Source organism: Malaclemys terrapin, chromosome 2 (assembly GCF_027887155.1).
Source record: "Malaclemys terrapin pileata isolate rMalTer1 chromosome 2, rMalTer1.hap1, whole genome shotgun sequence".
Taxonomy (NCBI): Eukaryota; Metazoa; Chordata; order Testudines; family Emydidae; genus Malaclemys; species Malaclemys terrapin.
Genome location: NC_071506.1, coordinates 159,269,304 through 159,287,921, shown reverse-complemented (window position 1 = coordinate 159,287,921; position 18,618 = coordinate 159,269,304). Strand labels below are relative to the sequence as shown.

The 18,618-nt window shown below is 44.7% G+C and overlaps 1 protein-coding gene and 1 non-coding gene across 2 annotated transcripts in view; one reads left to right on the top strand and one right to left on the bottom strand.

Annotated features, from left to right (window-relative positions):
• SEMA5A (semaphorin 5A) overlaps nucleotides 1–4,585 on the bottom strand; it is a 650,839-nt gene extending 646,254 nt beyond the window's left edge. The window contains exon 1 of the mRNA XM_054018095.1: nucleotides 3,928–4,585. The gene's annotated coding sequence lies outside the window, so the exon portion shown is untranslated. The remainder of the gene's footprint in view (nucleotides 1–3,927) is intronic.
• Nucleotides 4,586–17,526: 12,941 nt separating this feature from the next.
• Nucleotides 17,527–17,595, top strand: LOC128833297 (small nucleolar RNA SNORD123). The gene has a single exon (XR_008444185.1). It is a non-coding gene; the product is annotated as a small nucleolar RNA SNORD123 (small nucleolar RNA).
• Nucleotides 17,596–18,618: the final 1,023 nt, after the last annotated feature.

Sequence of the window (18,618 nt, the reverse complement as noted above, 5' to 3'; positions counted from 1 at the left end):
TTATACTATATAATAAATATGTACATATTTGGTACACTGAAACTCTTATCACAAAGTATTGATTAGTAGATATTGCTTCAGTCTAATTCATTTGATCGCAGACCACACATATATACGATGGGTGTAAATTAATGATACTCAGACCTCAGTGGTTCAGGAGCCAAATTAGTGATCAACATTACCGAAAAGAGCCACAGTTGTGTGAATTCATTGTTTCGTTTACTATAGTACTATATATTCATATATATTCATATTTAAACAGTATGATGGGAAATGTGTATGTGTGTGTGGATATATATATATAAAATTCTCACAGCAAAATGACTGACCAAGTATTATTATTTTATCAACTGCAATTGATTAATAACATAGAAAAAAAATCCTAGTTGGTTAATAACTTAGATTGTTAATAATTAAATCACGCAGTATTTTAATATCATGTGATGCAAAGAGCCACACATTAAAGAGCCACTTGCAGCTCGCAAGCCTCAGTCTGACTATCACTGGTGTAATTCATCCAGTGCAAATCAGCATAGCGCCTCTGATGTTAGCTTTAAGCATGGGCGTAACCTCATTTCCATCAATGGAACTGTTCTCTCAGGCTTAAAGTTAACCTTGTATGTAGTATGAGGGACAATCTTCACTCACTGAAATATTTTGCTTTCCACAATCAACTCTCTGTACAACTTGTTATGAGTGATGTACCTGAATACTTGGATGCTAATATCTAAACTGTATTGTTAAATTTATTCACCTAAATTTGGGTTATTGCAGATTATGTACTATATGTATCTTATGACTTTTAAAACAAACTTTGTATTTGTGGATAATCTAAGCACTGTACCCAGAAGTACAGATACTCTTTTCTTAACCTGAGTATTATATATATTTTTAACATTAGCTGTAACAATATTTGATGGATTAGAATCCAGTTGAAGATCTGACCTTGTATATCCAAGCAATTCTCCAATTCCATCTGTTGAATCCCTTACTGTAATTAGTTTCTAACTGATGATGTGGAGTTGCTAAGATGTTTTTGTTGTATTCTTTGCAACTTATATTTTGTATATTTTATTTAATAAGAAGCCAGGTTTTCTTTTACATTATTACTTAATTCCAACATCCTGATAACACAAAACACAATAATATAATTCTATATGAGAGTAATAACAACAGACGTAAAACCCTGTTATTACCCCATTTGGTTAAATATCTGATTAAACAAGCTTAAAACTATAGCTGTTATGCAACTACAATGGTACATATTTGTGACGGTACAGATCTCTATGACTGCAAATTAGCTCAATGAACTTGACATAGCCAAGGTTTTTGACTTTAAAAGGTACATAGAAAACTGCTACTTGCACATATTTTAGCAAACTGATAATGGAAGAAGATTTAAAACATGGTGTAGACCGTTGATATTAATACATTCAGCTTCTTCAAAACACTATGTGAAAACTTCCTAAAGGAAAAGTATAACTTAATGGCAAGAGTTTACATTTTCTATTTCTGAACTATCTCTTGGACAGAAAAGTAAACTACCACCCATAAGAGCAAAGTCTCTGCTCTCTGTGGGAGTTTACACAGCTATTCACCACTAACATGAGAAATGAGGTGATGCTATTAGAAAATGTAATAAAAATATGTTATCACCATCTACCCTAAAGAACACAGAAATTTGTCAAAATCTTTCATTTTACCCATGCAAGGACTGAGAAATACTCTAGCTGCTAGAGTTAAAATTGAAGTCCCATTTCCTTTATAAATCATGTTTTTACAGAGCTTTTAACTGGGCTAAAAATTTTTGCTTCAGGCTGGAGTCTGGCGTACAAGAAATCAGTCCAAGAATGTTTAGTGTTTGCTTTGCTTTACAAAATGTTGTTTATTTAAAAAAAATCTGTTCAACTATTTTTAACTATGTAAGTGTGCTCCTACAATCCTAAAAATAGCTGCTGCTGCTTTTTTCAGTTGTAACCTTGCAGGCTCCATACTGCCTTTGAATATCTATCTATCCATCCATCCCTGAGCTGTTTACTGAATGAGCACGAACATTGCTTTTTTTTCAATGAAAAATGTCATAAAGATTTTTAATATGTGAATTTGGTGCGCATGCTTGGCATCCAGACTGAAATGAGAAACCATAACGGCTACCATCTCTCAGGATAATAATCCATGCAATAAGAAGGATTTACACAGCAGACCATGATGTCCCGTTCACTGTATTATGGAACATTAACTCAAAATGTACTCTTTAAAAGGTGTCAAAATACAGGTTTATACAACAGACCAAAACTACTGTTGTTTATCAAATTAAATACTAGGTGCAGTACAAGTATATTAAAATTCATACACAGCAGCAACTAGTATTATTTGTAGATGTCCAAGTATACTTTTGTATAATATCCATTTGTATAATATCCAGTAACTTTCCATGACAGCTTCCCTTGCCCTCCACCCATTTATTTTTTACTTTCATGAAAAGATATACAATACACTGAAATAACAATAAAGCTGTGACAAAAAAATCCCAAGGTATTTTCTATATGTATATGTATTCTAGTCCAACCTGAGGCAGATGAAGGTGTTTACTTCAGGATCATTTACCTTAATCAATTAAATAACCAAAACGTAAAATGCAGCAGAAGGTTGGGGTGGGACGTTTTGAATGTACTTGGAGAGGTTGAAGAGGAGAATACGATTAGTTTTTATCAGTTTTAAAGATATGGAGTTTTGCTGTTAGTTTTCATTGTCTTGGCTAAAGAGTTAACTCCTGTTTTGTAACAGCACTAAATGGACTCTCTGTTTGCCATCTCTTGTTTCTCTCCCTCTTAGGTATCTGTGCTAGATACTTAACAAGGTAGGTTCTGCTTAATGGGAACCAGTTGCGAGTTTTGCCCTCTGTCCCTCGCAATGGTGACCCCAGACCGCTCACTGATTTCTCTAAAAAGTGGCTGGAGCATCCAGCCACCTCGAGCGGAGCCCTCGCTTCCAGCGCCCCCTACCGGTAACAGACCGCTATGGCAAAGAGTAAAGTCAGGCTCCCCACTCCAGAAACAAAATCACCAACACAACCTGGAGCAGGTAAAGCAAAGGGCAACAGTGCACACTCACAGAAAACACATTAGCAGGAGCTGCCTCACACCTCAGCAAAGAGCCCTGTTTGCTCTGGAACAGAGTATGTGCTCAGAACATGGATCTATGGGGGAGGGAGAAATCCGGAGCGCTACTGGGCATTGATGCAACATCCACCGACAGTTTTTCTGCCACGCTCCCCCTACTAGCCCCCTCTGAAGGCCCTACAGCCCCCCTTTCCTCTGATCAGCACACGGTGCTCCCTTTACCCTATATGCTGGATCGAGACTTTCCACGAATACAACAGGAAGGGGGGTGTGGTAGAGGTTCCCTGCGTTTAGGTGCTGAGCAAATTGCAGGTGCACCCTGTGACCCAACCGTCCCCCCAAATAAGAAACTCCCATCCCTTCCTACCTCCAGGACAGCTGCAGCCTATACCACACCACAGTGAAAACATCGCACCCCCTTAAAAACAGCCCCTCATTGTGCTTGGTCTCTTAGTCAAACCAAGTTTGATACACAGCTGCTGTGCAATCAAGTCTGTCCCCACCAGCCCCTTCCCTGGCTCTTCAAATGGCAGAAGCTGGAGTCCTGCACAGGGGAGAAGAACTCGAGAGAATTGGGGGGGGCTGGGTAAGGGGGCTGGGAAGATGAGTTTTAGCTTTAATGATGTTTAAGTTGCCAGCCCACCACAGTGATGTTCAGATCCCGCACGGGGGAGGGAAGCCAAGTCGCTGAAATGTTTAGTGTTCATCTCTCCCATCTCCCCCACCCCAGCACACACAGAGCAACAGTATAATTGTGGGCCACCAGAAGTTGCAACTGGTTGAGCAGCTTTCAATGTTTACTCACCGCAGTAGAGAATTCATAACCTGAGGCTGCTTCTCGGAATCGGCTCGGATCAGAGCGAGCCGACAGACCCCAAACTGAAGCACAACAAATCCCAGCACGCAGCAGAGGCAGAGTGAGGAGCGGCTCCCCAGGTGATGCGCCAGCCCGGCCGCCACTCGCCCGGGCTCAGTTAGCGCTTCAGTTCTCAGGGGGGCTCCAGGTCCGTCCGGGCGCCCCCGGGAGGGGCTGGCAAGAGCCAGATGCACACCGCTGGGTCAGGCAGGGGAGAGGCGGCCCTCCGCCGGGCAGTCCCTGGGAGGAGGGTGGTGAATACGCAGGGGGTAGTTGCCTATAAATCCAGAGCTGGGGGGCAGCATGTAAAGCGAGGAGAGGAATCCCCGAGGAGGCGCCTGGTGATCCCGTAGGAGGCGAAGGAGACCCGGACACCGGCCGCTGCTCTCCCCTCGCTCGGCGGCAGCAGCAGCCGCCCTGCCTGTGTCCCGGCTTCCCGGCGGCTTCGCAGCCCAAGGGCGGGTGGGGAGCTGTGCGAGAGCGCCCCGGCCACGGGGAGTCCGGGCGAGCGGGCAGCAGGAGAGCCGTGTGCCTGTGCGAGCGTCTCTCGCCGACTCCCCCTGCAGGTCTGGCTGGGAGCGGGACTCCGCTCTGCGCGGAGCCTCCCTCCCCCGCGTGCACACGCCGCCTCTTGGGGCCAGGCAGGGAGTGAAACTAGAGCCCCGGCCGCCCGCTTCTCTCCCGCCCCCGAGCCCCCGGCGGCGCACTCCCCGCCCTGCCCCAGCCCGTCCCGTGCCAGCCGCGCGCAGCCAGCCCCGCTCACACCGATCCCCTGCAAGGCGGTGGTAGAGCGCGCACCCCTCGCTCTGCCCTTCCCCAAATCCCGTGTGTGACAGGTCGCGAACCTCCCCGAGCCCGAGCTGGGCCTCCGCCCCTTATGGGCAGCGACGTGCTGTTGAAAGGCTATTTTTAGGCCTCGGGCTACTGCACTATAAATGTCCCAGAGAGAGTGAGTGGGACAGTGAGACGTGGCACTCGGGATAGACTCGCAAGCATCCTACTGCTCAGGTACGTGTGCGCTAGCGGGGTCTGCACTCTTGTTACGGTTTCGGTGCATGCCCGTTTTGTTACATGTATAAAACTAACACGGCGTGGTGTTTTTCTCTTACTCCGCATATTTTCTTGTTTTAACGTAAGACCATCGAAGTTCACTCATTGCTTTTCCACAAGCGTTGGCAAGTTTCTATGAACCACAGTACAGAGTAAACCACTTCTACCGTCTGCAAGACTGGCTGTCTCCGTTTAAAGGTGTAAAATGTTATTAAAGTTTCATATATAAAACAAAAGCATGGAACGGATCCAGCGAACAAGAGCCCTAAACTATTAGACTCAATGAAAACAACTATAATCAAAAGCTGCTTGCAATCCAAAATGGTAGGAATTCAAATCGCCTGAAACTCCACAAGTTGAAACACCACTTTGGCTTACTTATATAAGAAATTCGCTCACGGGGAAGATTAATGAATATGAAAATTCAGGTTCATCGGAAATAATGTAAGATCCCAAGCTTCAGCATTTTTACTGGCTGCTTATTGATATGGAACCCAATATAAAGGTAAAAATGTTAAGGGCCAAACTCAGATTTCAGGTACATCTCTATAACAGGACAGTTTCCTTTAACTACAAGAACATATGATTTCAGAGGCATCAGCTAAGGTATTTCATATGGTGTAGCATTTTCTTCATAATTCCTTAATCTCAGACAATTATATATTTCATATAAAAAAATAATCAAATTTTAAACTTGTCACGGAAACACTCACCCAATCAGATGTCATTTTTTAAAAATAAAGTTTAATCATTTGGATTAAATTAAATTATAGATATATAAATATCCTGTATTCTATTCTGGTGCTTTCTGTAGATCTTCACCTCTTACAACAGCTTTACTTTTTAAACGCTGGAATATAGACTATTTTTTCTGAATCTTTAAAAACAAAATCACAAGTATATTAGTACATGCACATAAAAATACCAATGAAAATACCAATAGGATTGTTAATACCTAGAGTTATATTGAGTTCCCAGAGCAGCGGTTTTCAACCTTTTTCTTTCGGAGCCACACACCCGCCCCCATGCTATAAAAACTCCAGGGGTCATGGGGACGGGGGCATGGGACAGTGGAGCTCGGGACAGTTCCACATGGTGGGGTCTGGATAGGGAGTGCAACCTCCACCCCCTGACTCACCTCAGCAGGCCACCCAGCCTGTCTGGGTTGGGGGGGAGGGGGCAACCAAAAATTATAACTCAAAAGGTGGGGGGGGGCTCAGCTCAAATTGTTTGAAAATCGCTCAGGGTGCAAGCAGGAGGTAGCTAGTGGGGCAGGGTAGCTGGGACTGTGTGCAGGCAGAGAGTGTAGTGCAGGGTGGGGGTAGCTAAGGGCTGTGTGCCAGGAGTGCCCCCCCTTGCTGTTGCTGCTCCCTGAGGGCTCTGCTGGAGCCAAGTCAGGTCCCCCCACTGGCTGTATGAGCAGTCAAAGGGGCTGGGAGCTGACGAGCAGTTGCAACCCCAGGCACCAGCAGGAGATGGGGAAACACTGCAGCTGCCTGCTCCATGGCACCAGTCAGAGCAGCACCTGCCCTGCACTGCCGGGCTCCAGCTTCCCACCTCCGACCTGGCCAGGGGCAGGGCCTGGGGAGTCTACAGGAAAGTTCATCAGATAGGGATAAGCTTCTTCCATGGTCCATTGTGTTCACTGATGGGTCATCGACTTGAATACTCCATTCATAATGTGCTGGCTAGAGTGGATGTAAATTACTACAGGAGCAAACACATTTGAAATACAGGTACATAGTCAATATTCATAACTTCAGATACAAAAATGATACATGCATATAAACAGGATAATCATATTCAGCAAACCGTAACTTTTTCATTGACACATTACATGACATAGTTTGTACATGGTTTGTTGCAATTATATAACAGTGGTAGCAACAATGATCTACATGGTCATATTTTAGGTTGCAGACTAAAATGGATTAACAAGTATCTCAAACAGGTTATTAAGAAAAAGTAGAAAGCCTACAAAGAATAGAAGAAGGGGTGAATCAGCAAGGAAGGCTACCTCTTGGGGAAAAGTGTAGGGGAAAAGTGAGAACTGCCAAAAGCCAAGCAGAGCTGGGTCTTGCAATGGAAACTAAAACCAATAGTAAAAGGTTCTCATAGACTCATAGACTTTAAGGTCAGAAGGGACCATTATGATCATCTAGTCTGACCCCCTGCATGCTGCAGGCCATAAAACCGTCCCTACCCCTTCCCTGGACTCTGCTGTTGAAGTCCCCAATCCTGTTTTAGGTGACTTCAATCGGCAGAGACCCTCCTGCTAGAGATCCCTGCCCCATGCTGCGGAGGAAGGCGAAAAACCTCCAGAGGCTCGGCCAATCTGCCCTGGAGGAAAATTCCTTCCCGACCCCAAAAATGGCGATCAGTCAGACCCCGAGCATATAGGCAAGAGTCACCAGCCTGACCCTTGTCAGCCATTATACGATTTACCTACCATTGTTTGGTTTTCCTTGACTACTATGTTTTACCATTAAACCATTCCCTCCATAAATTTATCTAACTTAATCTTAAAACCAGACAGGTCCGTCGCCCCCACCGTTTCCCTCGGAAGGCCGTTCCAATATTTCACCCCTCTGACGGTCAAAAACCTTCGTCTAATTTCAAGCCTGAACTTCCCCACGGCCAGTTTATATCCATTCGTTCTCGTATCCACATTAGTACTAAGCTGGAATAATTCTTCTCCCTCCCTTGTATTAATCCCTCTAATATATTTAAAGATAGCAATCATATCCCCCCTCAGCCTTCGCTTTGTCAGACTAAACAACCCAAGCTCCTCTAGTCTCTTTTCATACGACAGGTTTTCCATTCCTCTGATCATCCTAGTGGCCCTTCTCTGCACCCGTTCCAGTTTGAGTTCATCTTTTTTAAACATGGGAGACCAGAACTGCACACAGTACTCCAAGTGAGGTCTCACCAGCGCCTTGTACAACGGGAGCAGGACCTCCTTATCCCTACTAGATATACCTCGCCTAATGCATCCCAAGACAGCATTGGCTTTTTTCACCGCCACGTCGCATTGACGACTCATAGTCATCCTGCGGTCTACGAGGACCCCTAGGTCCTTCTCCTCTTCCGTTACTTCTAACCAATGCGTCCCCATCTTGTAACTAAAATTGTTATTAGTCATCCCCAAATGCATTACCTTACACTTTTTACTATTAAATTTCATCCTATTTCTGATACTCCAATTCACAAGCTCATTCAAGTCTCCCTGCAGGATATCCCTATCCTCCTCCGAATTTACAACGCCTCCCACCTTCGTATCATCCGCAAACTTTATCAGCCCACTCCTGCAATCGGTCCCGAGGTCAGTTATAAATAGATTAAATAAAATGGGTCCCAAAACCGAACCTTGAGGCACTCCACTAGTAACCTCCCTCCAACCCGACAGTTCACCCTTTAATACGACCCGCTGCATTCTCCCCATTAACCAATTCCTTATCCACCTCTGGATTTTCATATCGATCCCCATGTTTTTCAGTTTAACCAATAATTCCTCATGGGGTACAGTATCAAACGCTTTACTGAAATCCAGGTATATTAGGTCCACCGCATTTCCCTTATCTAATAAATCCGTTACTTTCTCAAAGAAGGAGATCAGATTCGTTTGGCACGATCTGCCCTTCGTAAAACCATGTTGTAATTTATCGCAATTGCCACTACCCTCCAGGTCCTCAACTAGTTTCTCTTTCAGAATTTTCTCTAACACCTTGCTCACTACAGATGTTAAACTAACAGGCCTGTAGTTACCCGGATCACTTTTTTTCCCTTTCTTGAAAATAGGAACCACATTAGCTATTCTCCAGTCTAACGGGACCACCCCCGAGTTTACAGATTCATTAAATATTATCGCTAACGGGCCTGCTATTTCCCGCGCCAATTCCTTCAATATTCTCGGATGAAGATCGTCCGGTCCTCCCGACTTAGCCCCATTAAGGCAATCAAGTTTTGTTTCTACCTCGAATACGGTAATCCCCCATCCCGAATGCCCCTCTGTAGTGGTGCTAGTATCCCTAATACCTTCATTGGCCTCATTAAACACCGATGCAAAATATTCATTGAGATATTGCGCCATGCCTAGATTGTCTTTAATCTCCTCTCCGGCAATAGTCTTCAGCGGTCCCACTTCTTCTTTCTTTGCTTTCTTCCTATTTATGTGGCTGTAAAACCTCTTACTATTGCTTTTAATTCCCCTCGCTAGGTCCAACTCTACACGGCCTTTGGCCTTTCTCACTCTATCTCTACATTCTCGGACTTCACTAAGGTAAGTTTCTTTACTAATCCCTCCCCTCTTCCACTCTTTGTACGCTTTCTGTTTTTTCCTAATCACCCCTTTGAGTCGGTCGCTCATCCAGCTCGGTCTAAATCTCCTGCTTTGTAATCTTTTTCCCTTTTTTGGAATGCAGGCCTCCGACAGCTCATGCATCTTTAACTTGAAGTAATCCCAGGCTTCTTCTGCCTTTAGATCCCTTAATACGTTTGCCCAATCCACTTCCCTTACCAGTCCCCTTAATTTGTTAAAATTGGCCTTTTTAAAATTATAAACCCTAGTCTTTGACTTAATTCTGTTACTCCTCCCATGTATTTTAAACCGAATTAGCTCATGATCACTGGAGCCCAAATTGTCCCCCACTAGCACTTCCTCAACGAGGTCCTCACTGCTTACCAGAATCAAATCTAAAGTGGCCTCCCCCCTCGTCGGTTCAGCTACCACTTGATGAAGGAATTGATCAGCAAGCACATCTAGGAACATCTGAGCCCTATTATTACTACTAGCGTTTGTGCCCCAATCTATATCCGGGAAGTTAAAGTCCCCCATAATTACACAGTTTCTTTTAGTAATTACTTCTCTAAACACATTAAATAGTTCCTTATCCATATCCTGGGTCGATCCCGGCGGTCTATAGCACACTCCAAGCACTATCCCCGGAGAGGCTCTAGTAGTCCTATTACCCAGTGTGAGTATTGCCCAGACGGACTCTGTGTTATCTAATCCATCCACTATTATTTCTTTACAGCTTATTTCACTGTTGACATACAATGCCACCCCCCCACCTTTAGCCAGATAAATAAAAAGAAAACAAGGAAAGAAAAAGTGGGACACCTAACCACTGAGGATGGTTGGAGGAGGGTGGGGATTAAAGATAAGGGTAGCTAATGGGAAGGAAGACATGGAAATAGAAAATATCACATCCAAGGTGGAAGCCTGTAACAGGGCACACTCACCTCATGCGAGCGTCCCCCCTCTTGACAGAGTGCATATGCCTCTCTCTCTCCCTGTGGTGTGCCTTTGGTGACTCAGCTCTCCGGCCGAGTCACACACACTCTGTGATGAAAGCAAAGCAAAACCCCTTCCAGGGTACAAGTCCAACAGGAGTCTCTGTCAGTGCCCCTGTAATGTCTCCCACAAGTTGTCCCTGCTCCGAGATAGAGCAGTGCCCCAAGGCTCCCTCCCTAGTGACAGTATTCACCCTCTTAGGGCCTTTCCAGGCACAACTCTCCAGCTGGGCCACTGCAGTTCAGTTCCCCCCTCTGGGGGTGCCTCAATGTCAAGGCCACTTCTCCCAGTGCCTAATGGGGGGGGGGGGGCAGGCCTGCTCACTACTCCGGCTCCCAGCCCAGGGACCCTGTAGATAGCAGCCATCTGCTGTGTCCCTTTAACTATGTCACATGGCTTCTCTAATTCCCTGGGCCACTTTCCCACAGTGTCTTCACCCTTACTTCAGGACCTTGTCCTAATGGAGTCCCAGCAACCAGGTCAGGGCTCCTTCTCGCTCTCCCTGGCTTCTGGCAGCACTGCCCTGTAGGGGGTTCTGCAGCTCCCTCAGGCAGCCACACTCCTTCAGCCCTAGCAAGGAACTGCTGTCAGTCTAGCCCTGCAGCTCTTCTTATACTAGCCTGCAGGGCTGTGATTGGTTGTTTCCCACACAGCTGATCTAAGCAGATTGGAGGACCTCTCTACTGCCCTTTTCTGGGGCGGAGTGTGGCAGGCCCACAAAGCTTCCAGCTGGGGGCCTCAGGGCCTAGTCCACCCTATTACAAAGCCAAACTAAGGAAGCTTAATGGGACCAGGGAAGGGAGGGCGGGGCAGATAATTTCCATCCAAGAATATTAATGGAACTGGCACATGAAATTCCAAAACCAATAGCAAGAACTTTTAATGAATTCGTAAACTCAGGGGTCATTGCAAACATAGTACCACTATTTTAAAAAGGGGGGGAAATGATTCAAGAAACTACAGGTCTGTTAGTTTGACCTCAATTGTATGCAAGATCATTTGGAAGAGAGGATATAAAGAGTGACGGATATAAAGGTTGATAAAATACAACATGGTTTTACAAATGGTAGATCGTACCAGACCAATCCGATCTCTTTCTTTGAAAAGATAACCAATTTGGTAGATAGAGGAAATGTAGTAGATCTTATCTACCTGGATTTCAGTATACAGGGTGGCTCCAGGCACCAGCACAGCAAGCGTATGCCTGGGGCGGCAAGCCACGAGGGGTGGCCTGCTGATCGCTGTGAGGGCGGCAGTAAGGCAGCTTTTGGCGGCGTGCCTGCGGAATGTCCGCCGGTCCCACAGTTTCTGCAGCAATTTGGCGGTGGATACACCGAAGCCGTGGGACCAGCAGATCACCCGCAGAAACGCCGCCAAATCCACGTGACCGCAGACCGCCCGCAGGCATGCCGCCAAAGGCCGCCTGACTGCCGCGCTTGGGGCAGCAAAAAACATAGAGCCACTCCTGTCAGTATAGCATTTGATACAGTTCCACATGGAAAATTATTAGTTAAATTGAAGAAGATGGGGGTTAATACAAGAATCGAAAGGTGGGTAAGGAATGATCATGCTGAAAGTGAACTGTCAGGCTGGAGGGAGGTTACTAGTGGAGTTCCTCAAGGATTGGTGTAGGACCAATCTTATTTAACATTTTCATTAATGACCTTGGCACCAAAAGTGGGAATATGCTAATAAAATTTGCAGATGACACAAAGTTGCCAATACAGAGGAGGACCAGAAAATCATACAAAATTTGGACAACCTTGAAAACAGGAGTAATAGAAATTGGATGAATTTGAACAGTACCAAGTGCAAGGTCATGCATTTAGGGACTTACAAGAATTTTTGCTATAAGCTGGGGACGCATCAGTTTGAAGTGACAGTGGAAGAGAAAGACCCAGGTATATTGGTCAATCACAGTATGACTATGAGTCACCAATGGTTGTGAAAAAGGCTAATACAATCCTTGAATACATCAGGTGGGGTATTTCCAGTAGAGATAGGGAGGTGTTTATTAGCATTATACAAGGCACTAGTGAGACTTCATCTGGAATACTGTGTGCAGTTTGGGTCTCCCATGTTTAAGAAGGATGAATTCAAACTGGAACAGGTTCAGAGAAGTGCTACTAGGATGATCCAAGGAATGGAAAACCTACTTTATGAGAGGAGACTTAAGGAGCTTGGTTTGTTTAGCCTACAAAATAAAGGTTGAGGGGAGATACAATTGCTATCTATAAATACATCAAAGGGATAAATAACAAAGAAGGAGAGGAGTTATTTAAGTTAAGTGGCAATGTTGGCACAAGAAGAAATGGATATAAACTGGCAATCAACAAGTTTAGGCTTGAAATTAGATAAGAGTTTCTAACCATCAGACGAGTGAAGTTCTGGAACAGCCTTCCAAGGGGAGCAATGGAGGCAAAATACCTAACTGGCTTCAAGACTGAGCTTGATAAATTTATGGAGGGTTTGATGTCATGAGATTGCCTACAAAGGCTTATGGCCCATCTGTGACTGCTATTAGCAAATATTACCAACAGTCGGAGATGGGACACTAGACAGGGAGGGCTCTGAGTTACAACAGAGAATTCTTTCCTAGGTGTCTGGCTGGTGGGTCTTGCTCACATGCTTAGGATCTAATTGATCACCATATTTGGGGTCAGGAAAGAATTTTCTCCATGGTCATATTGGCAGAGACCCTGGGGGATTTTCACCTTCCTCTGCAACATGGGGCATGGATCACTTGCTGGTTTGAACTAGAGAATCCACCCTGGTGGATTCTCTGTAACTTGAAGTCTTTAATTCAAGATTTCAGGACTTTGGCAATTCAGCCAGAGGTAATGGCACTATTACAGGAATTGTGGGGGTGAGATTATGCGGCATGTGATGAGCAGGAGGTCAGACTAGATGATTATGATGGTCCCTCCTGGCCTTAAAGTCTATGAGTCTAATCCTTCCTAAAGATCACAAACTGTGCCTGAGTTACATGGGGACAGATTGCATTAAAGAATATTTGACCACCTTCAAAAGGATAAAGAACAGAGAATTCCCCAAACTAACTGGTGAAGCTTTATACATGGTTAATAATCTGGATATAAATGATGTTATGTTGTATGAGCTGCTTAAGGGCCTGTGTTAAAAAGGTCTCAAATTACTCCAGAGGCATATCACCTAAAGGTTAAAAACCTCAAAAGAGTTGATATGATATGTCGCTGGGTCTATGTTAATAAAATGGGGGATTTATCTGAGAAAATGGATAAAAAGTAAAGGAGCAGAAAATTATGACCAATTAGTCTGCTCTGATGAGATGAGGGCAGCAGTGTGGGAAAAGACCCCAGCAACTGTGGAAGGGACAGTGACTTATACATGTAAGTGAGAGCATTCCTAGACTGCAGGTCCCAAAGGGTCGGGCACAAACCTGGCATAAAAGGGGGTGTCCAATGTGTTCATGGGAGAAAGGAGAGAAGGAACAGAACTAAGCACACACCACTCCAGTACTTATCCCCTCCTGATAACTCTAATTATCAGCCCCCAGCCCAAGGGGTGATCCAAGAAAGTGTTTCTTACATGTGTCCCTTGAACATATAAATAAACAATTCCCTAGGTATGGGGAGTCCAAATACAATGCCCAATCCACCCAGGTTAATGCAGCTACCTTAATTTGGAGATTTCAGTGGTGGCAGAGGGGGTTTTAGTTAATTTTGTCCTGTCTATCCTCCTGGAGGTGGACATAAAGTTTATTAAAGAGGTCAAGCTAAATGGTAATGTGGAGAAATGCTGGTGTCCGGATCCGTTTAGTCAGGAGGAAGGTAATTAAGGAGATTGTTATGTTCCCAGGGGACGAGGTAAAACTCCTTGTCATGGGGCATTTTAGAAGCAGAGTGCCTTTAGTCTGCATTGAATTAGATTGAGAAGGTTTAAGGGCTACTTTGAATGTGGGGGTTTCAGAGAATTTACCAGATGGTGTGTTAGTGGGAAATGACATAATAACACTCCTCAAAACTGTTAATATTGTGACTAATAGCAAGAGGGATATGTCCCTAAGTTCTCAAAGGTAAACCCTGAGGAGGGAGAGGCAACTAAGACGGGAGAGGAATCAACTGCACCCTCATGAGCAGAAAGTAGCAATGTATCTCCAGGGGAGAGGGATGAGGCATTGCCCCTCCCCCTCTCTCCCCCCCACTTGCCTGAAACAGCTCACAGTGCAAGCAAAAGCCAAATGGAATTTGCTACGGAATGAAGTGCAGACACCTTGCTGGAGAGCATAAGGGAGGCCATCCTCAGTAATGCCCCTAATAGAGAGAAGAGGGGGAGATTTTTATAAAAAGGATTTACAGTGAAGTCCTGCTTGGGAAAAATCAAGCCCTACAAACAATTGATCATACCCACAAAGCACTGTGCAGAGGTAATGCTACTAGCCCACAACTGCCCTTTTGCTGGTCACTTGGGAATGGAGTGGACATATGAGAGGCTTAAGAAAATCTTCTGTTGGCCCAAATATCAAAATAAAGTAAAGGAATACTGCAAGACTTGCGACTTATGTCAAAAGCAGAAAAAGCCTGTAGGTCTTAGCAAGGTTCCACAAGCATTTTCATGGTTGCCATGGATATCATACAGCCCTTACCCAGGCTAACTCAGAGAGGAAAAAGATTTAGATCAGTGGTGTTGGATGTTGACATCAGGTATCCCGAGGCAAGTACGAGGGACATGGGAATATTGAAGAATCAAATAGTCCCTGGGCTTCTCCAGTTATGGCGCCCAAAGGGATGGGACAATAAGGCTTTGTGTTGATTACATAAATCTTAATTGTCATGTTTCTGAATATATACGCTATGCCTCAAATTGATGATATGCAATACCAAAGATGTTCAAAAACCAAAGTAAAGTTCCTGAGCACCCTGGATTTTACTAAGGAGTATTGGTAAATCTCCCTCGACAATGAAGCACAGAAAAAGTCTGTCTTTATTACTGATTCAGGACTTTTTGAGTTCAAAATGTTGCTATTTGGGTTAAGTAATGCAAGAGGCACATTTCAGAGGCTCATTAACCACATGTTAGCTGGGTCACAGGACTTTGTTAGTGTCTACATAGATGCTATCTTCAGCAATTCCTGGTCAGATCACTTGGAAATTATGCTGAAAAAAACTAAAATATGCAGGTCTCACAGTAAAAGTGTCGAAGTATAAGATATGGGAGGCCAAAGTCCCTTATCTAGGCCATTGAGTAGGAGGGGACTAGATTTTACCTGATTCCTTAAAAGTGGAATCCATTGTTAATTGTACCCCAAGCCAAAAAACAAATTTAGTCTTATTTAGGCTTGGCAAATTATTACCACAGCTTTGTGGAAAGCTTCAGCAACATTATATCTGCAGTTACAGACCTCTGCAGAAAGACACAGCCCAACAAAATGGTTTGGACTGCAATCTGCCAGGAGGGCTTTGATAAAGTGAAAAGAAGAAGTGCTAAAGTGAGAAGAAGAGCTCGAAAACTTGTCTCTCTCACCAATAGAAGTTGGTCCAATAAAAGATATTACCTTTCCCAACTTGTCTCTTTAAAAAGAAATCTGTCAAAAAGAACGGTTCTAGCCCATCCAAATTTTGATAAGATATTTGAGCTCTGTACGGCTGCATCCAGGTAGGCCTGTGGCCTGTGCTGATCAAGAGTCTAAAGTGCATGTTATGATTTTATTTTTTATGTAACCATTTGGTTCCAATACTTCTATTTGATACAACTTGATTCTCTATACTGGTTAAATAAAGTTATACTTGATTTCACTGTAAATGAAACAAAAAGTGCTGTGAGTTAAGTGAAGCAGTGATCTGAGGTGAAACTGGTAAGTTGGGTGTAATGTTTCTTTGGTAACAGTAGATCAGTGAATACCTCATATGTCCAGTGGACGAGGAGTTGGACACTCTAGGGAGATGCTTGAAGGGCTCAAGTGTTGGAGCGTGCCTATCCCTAACCTGCAGAGTGACAACAGGGCCAGTGAGGCCTAGAGGGGAGTGTTTGTGTTGCCCGTGGCCAGTGGAGTTGGGGAGCTCATCCACAGCAAGCATTCCTCACACTAACACAGGTTGTAGTAAGGTACCTTATAGCCCTGGATGCCCCCAAGAAACATCACAGTACTCAGGGTGATTTAAAGACAGCCGCTAGCCCAGGGGTGGGCAAACTTTTTGGCCTGAGGGCCATATCGGGGAATAGAAATTGTGTGGTGGGCCATGAATGCTCACAAAATTGGGATTGGGGTGCAGGAGGGGGTGAGGGCTCTGGTTGGGGATGCAGGCTCTGGGGTGGGGCTGGGGATGAATGATTTGGGGTGCAGGAGGGTGCTCCGGGCTGGGATCGAGGGGTTTGGAGAGCAGGAGGGAGATCAGGGCTGGGGAAGGGGGTTGGGGCATGGGGAGAGGCTCAGGGATGCAGGCTTCGAGCAGCGTTTACCTCACGTGGCTCCCAGAAGCAGTGGCATGCCCCTTCTCCGGCTCCTACACGTGGAGCAGCCCCCGACCCTCGGAGCAGGAACATGTGGCTGCTTCTGGGAGCCACGTGGTGTGGCCCCTGACCTGGCACCTCGGCTGGAGTGCCGTAGCAGGGCCGAGCCAGGTGACGCAGCCCCCGACCCTGCGCTCCGGCTGGAGCACCAGAACGGGGCAAGCCCCAGACCTCTCTCCCCAGCGGGAGCTCGTGGGCCAGATCTCACACGCTGTAGTTTGCCCACCCCTGCACTAGCCCTTGGTGCCTCTCATACTATTGAGCTTCTCTACCATAGGAGAAAGGTCAGATTGCTGCACAATACAGCTGGTTGAACATTTTCAAAAATTTGACAAAAATATTTGGCTAAACATTTTTTCTGTTTTTCAACCAGTTTATAGGATGGTCATAATTTTCTGAAAATCTGAAATTTTGACCAAAAATATTGCAAAAGCCACTGACATTTTTATGATAAATTGTCTGCATTTTTTAAAGTCAGCTCTACTGCACATGGTGGGTTCTTCATAAATAAGGTTCTTCATAAATAATGTTGTATTATATCTTTGTGAATCCTGACACATATACCATTAAGCTGGCATTTTAAACTCAACTACATGAAATGGATATTAATATGTTCTTGAAATTCACTTTAGTAATTACCTCTTATTTTTCATTTTAAAACATCTATGATAGCTAGGATAGTTAATTCGTTTTTATATAACTGTTAAAAGAAACTTGGTGAAAATGATGAATCCTGGGGTACTGATTCATGTGACTTGAAAAGACCATCCATTTCCTGATTCACCTTCATATTTTCTAAGGAAAAAGCAATGTTTTGGAATTTGTCTCTTCAATCAAATGATTTTTGTGTGTGTGTGTATTTCTCTTTCATTTCAGCCACTTTCCTGAACTGACATCTTAGCGATGAAGAACAAAGTTGGGGTGAGAATAAACAATGCCTTGAAGAAACACAGCTACTGAACTTCTCTTATGAATGGGAATAAGAGAAACTGATTATATCTGTGCTCTCTAAAAAGAAGTGAGAGAGAGGACTACTGTGATCATCTAGTCTGACCTGCTGTAGAGCGCTGGCCACAGAACTTCCTCAAAATAATTCCTAGAGCATAGCTTTTAGAAAAACTTACAAACTTGATTGAAAAATTGTCTTTCATGGATTTAAATTAGGGCTGTCAATTAATCTCAGTTAATGCATACGATTAACTCAAAACAAATTAATGTGTTTTTTTTTTTTAACAAGCATTAATCCCACACCTCTGGAGACAGGACTTGATGGTTTCACACCCCCATGGAGCTGCCCCAGGCCAAACTGCCCCCATTCCCAGCCTGATGTCAGCCTGATGTCAAGGTGTCCCCCTCTCCCTGCCCATGTACCCTGTTGTCACTGAGCTGGGGTCAGGGAATGGGGAACCTGTCAGCTGCTGCTGCTCGCTCAGGAGTGAGTGCTGCCGATAGCAGATGCTGCTGGCTGAAAAAGCATTCAGGCTTCTGAGTGCTCTGCTTAAAGAGACATCACTTCCCCAACACACAGACACACACATTCTCTCACACCAAACCAAAATCTGAAATGGCGCTCCTGATGAGTGGCCAGAGTGCTGCAGAATGGCCATGGGCTCCAGCAAGATGAAGCCCCCATGAGATAACCCAGAGCCTGCCTTGAGATGCAGGTTGAGTGCCAGGCACCATGAGTCGCAACACAGAAGTAAGGGCGGCAATACACTATATATCATGCCACCCTTATTTCTGTGCTGCTGCTGCTGACAGCAGCACTGCCTTCAGAGTTGAATTTGTGTCAGGGCTGAACCCCAGCA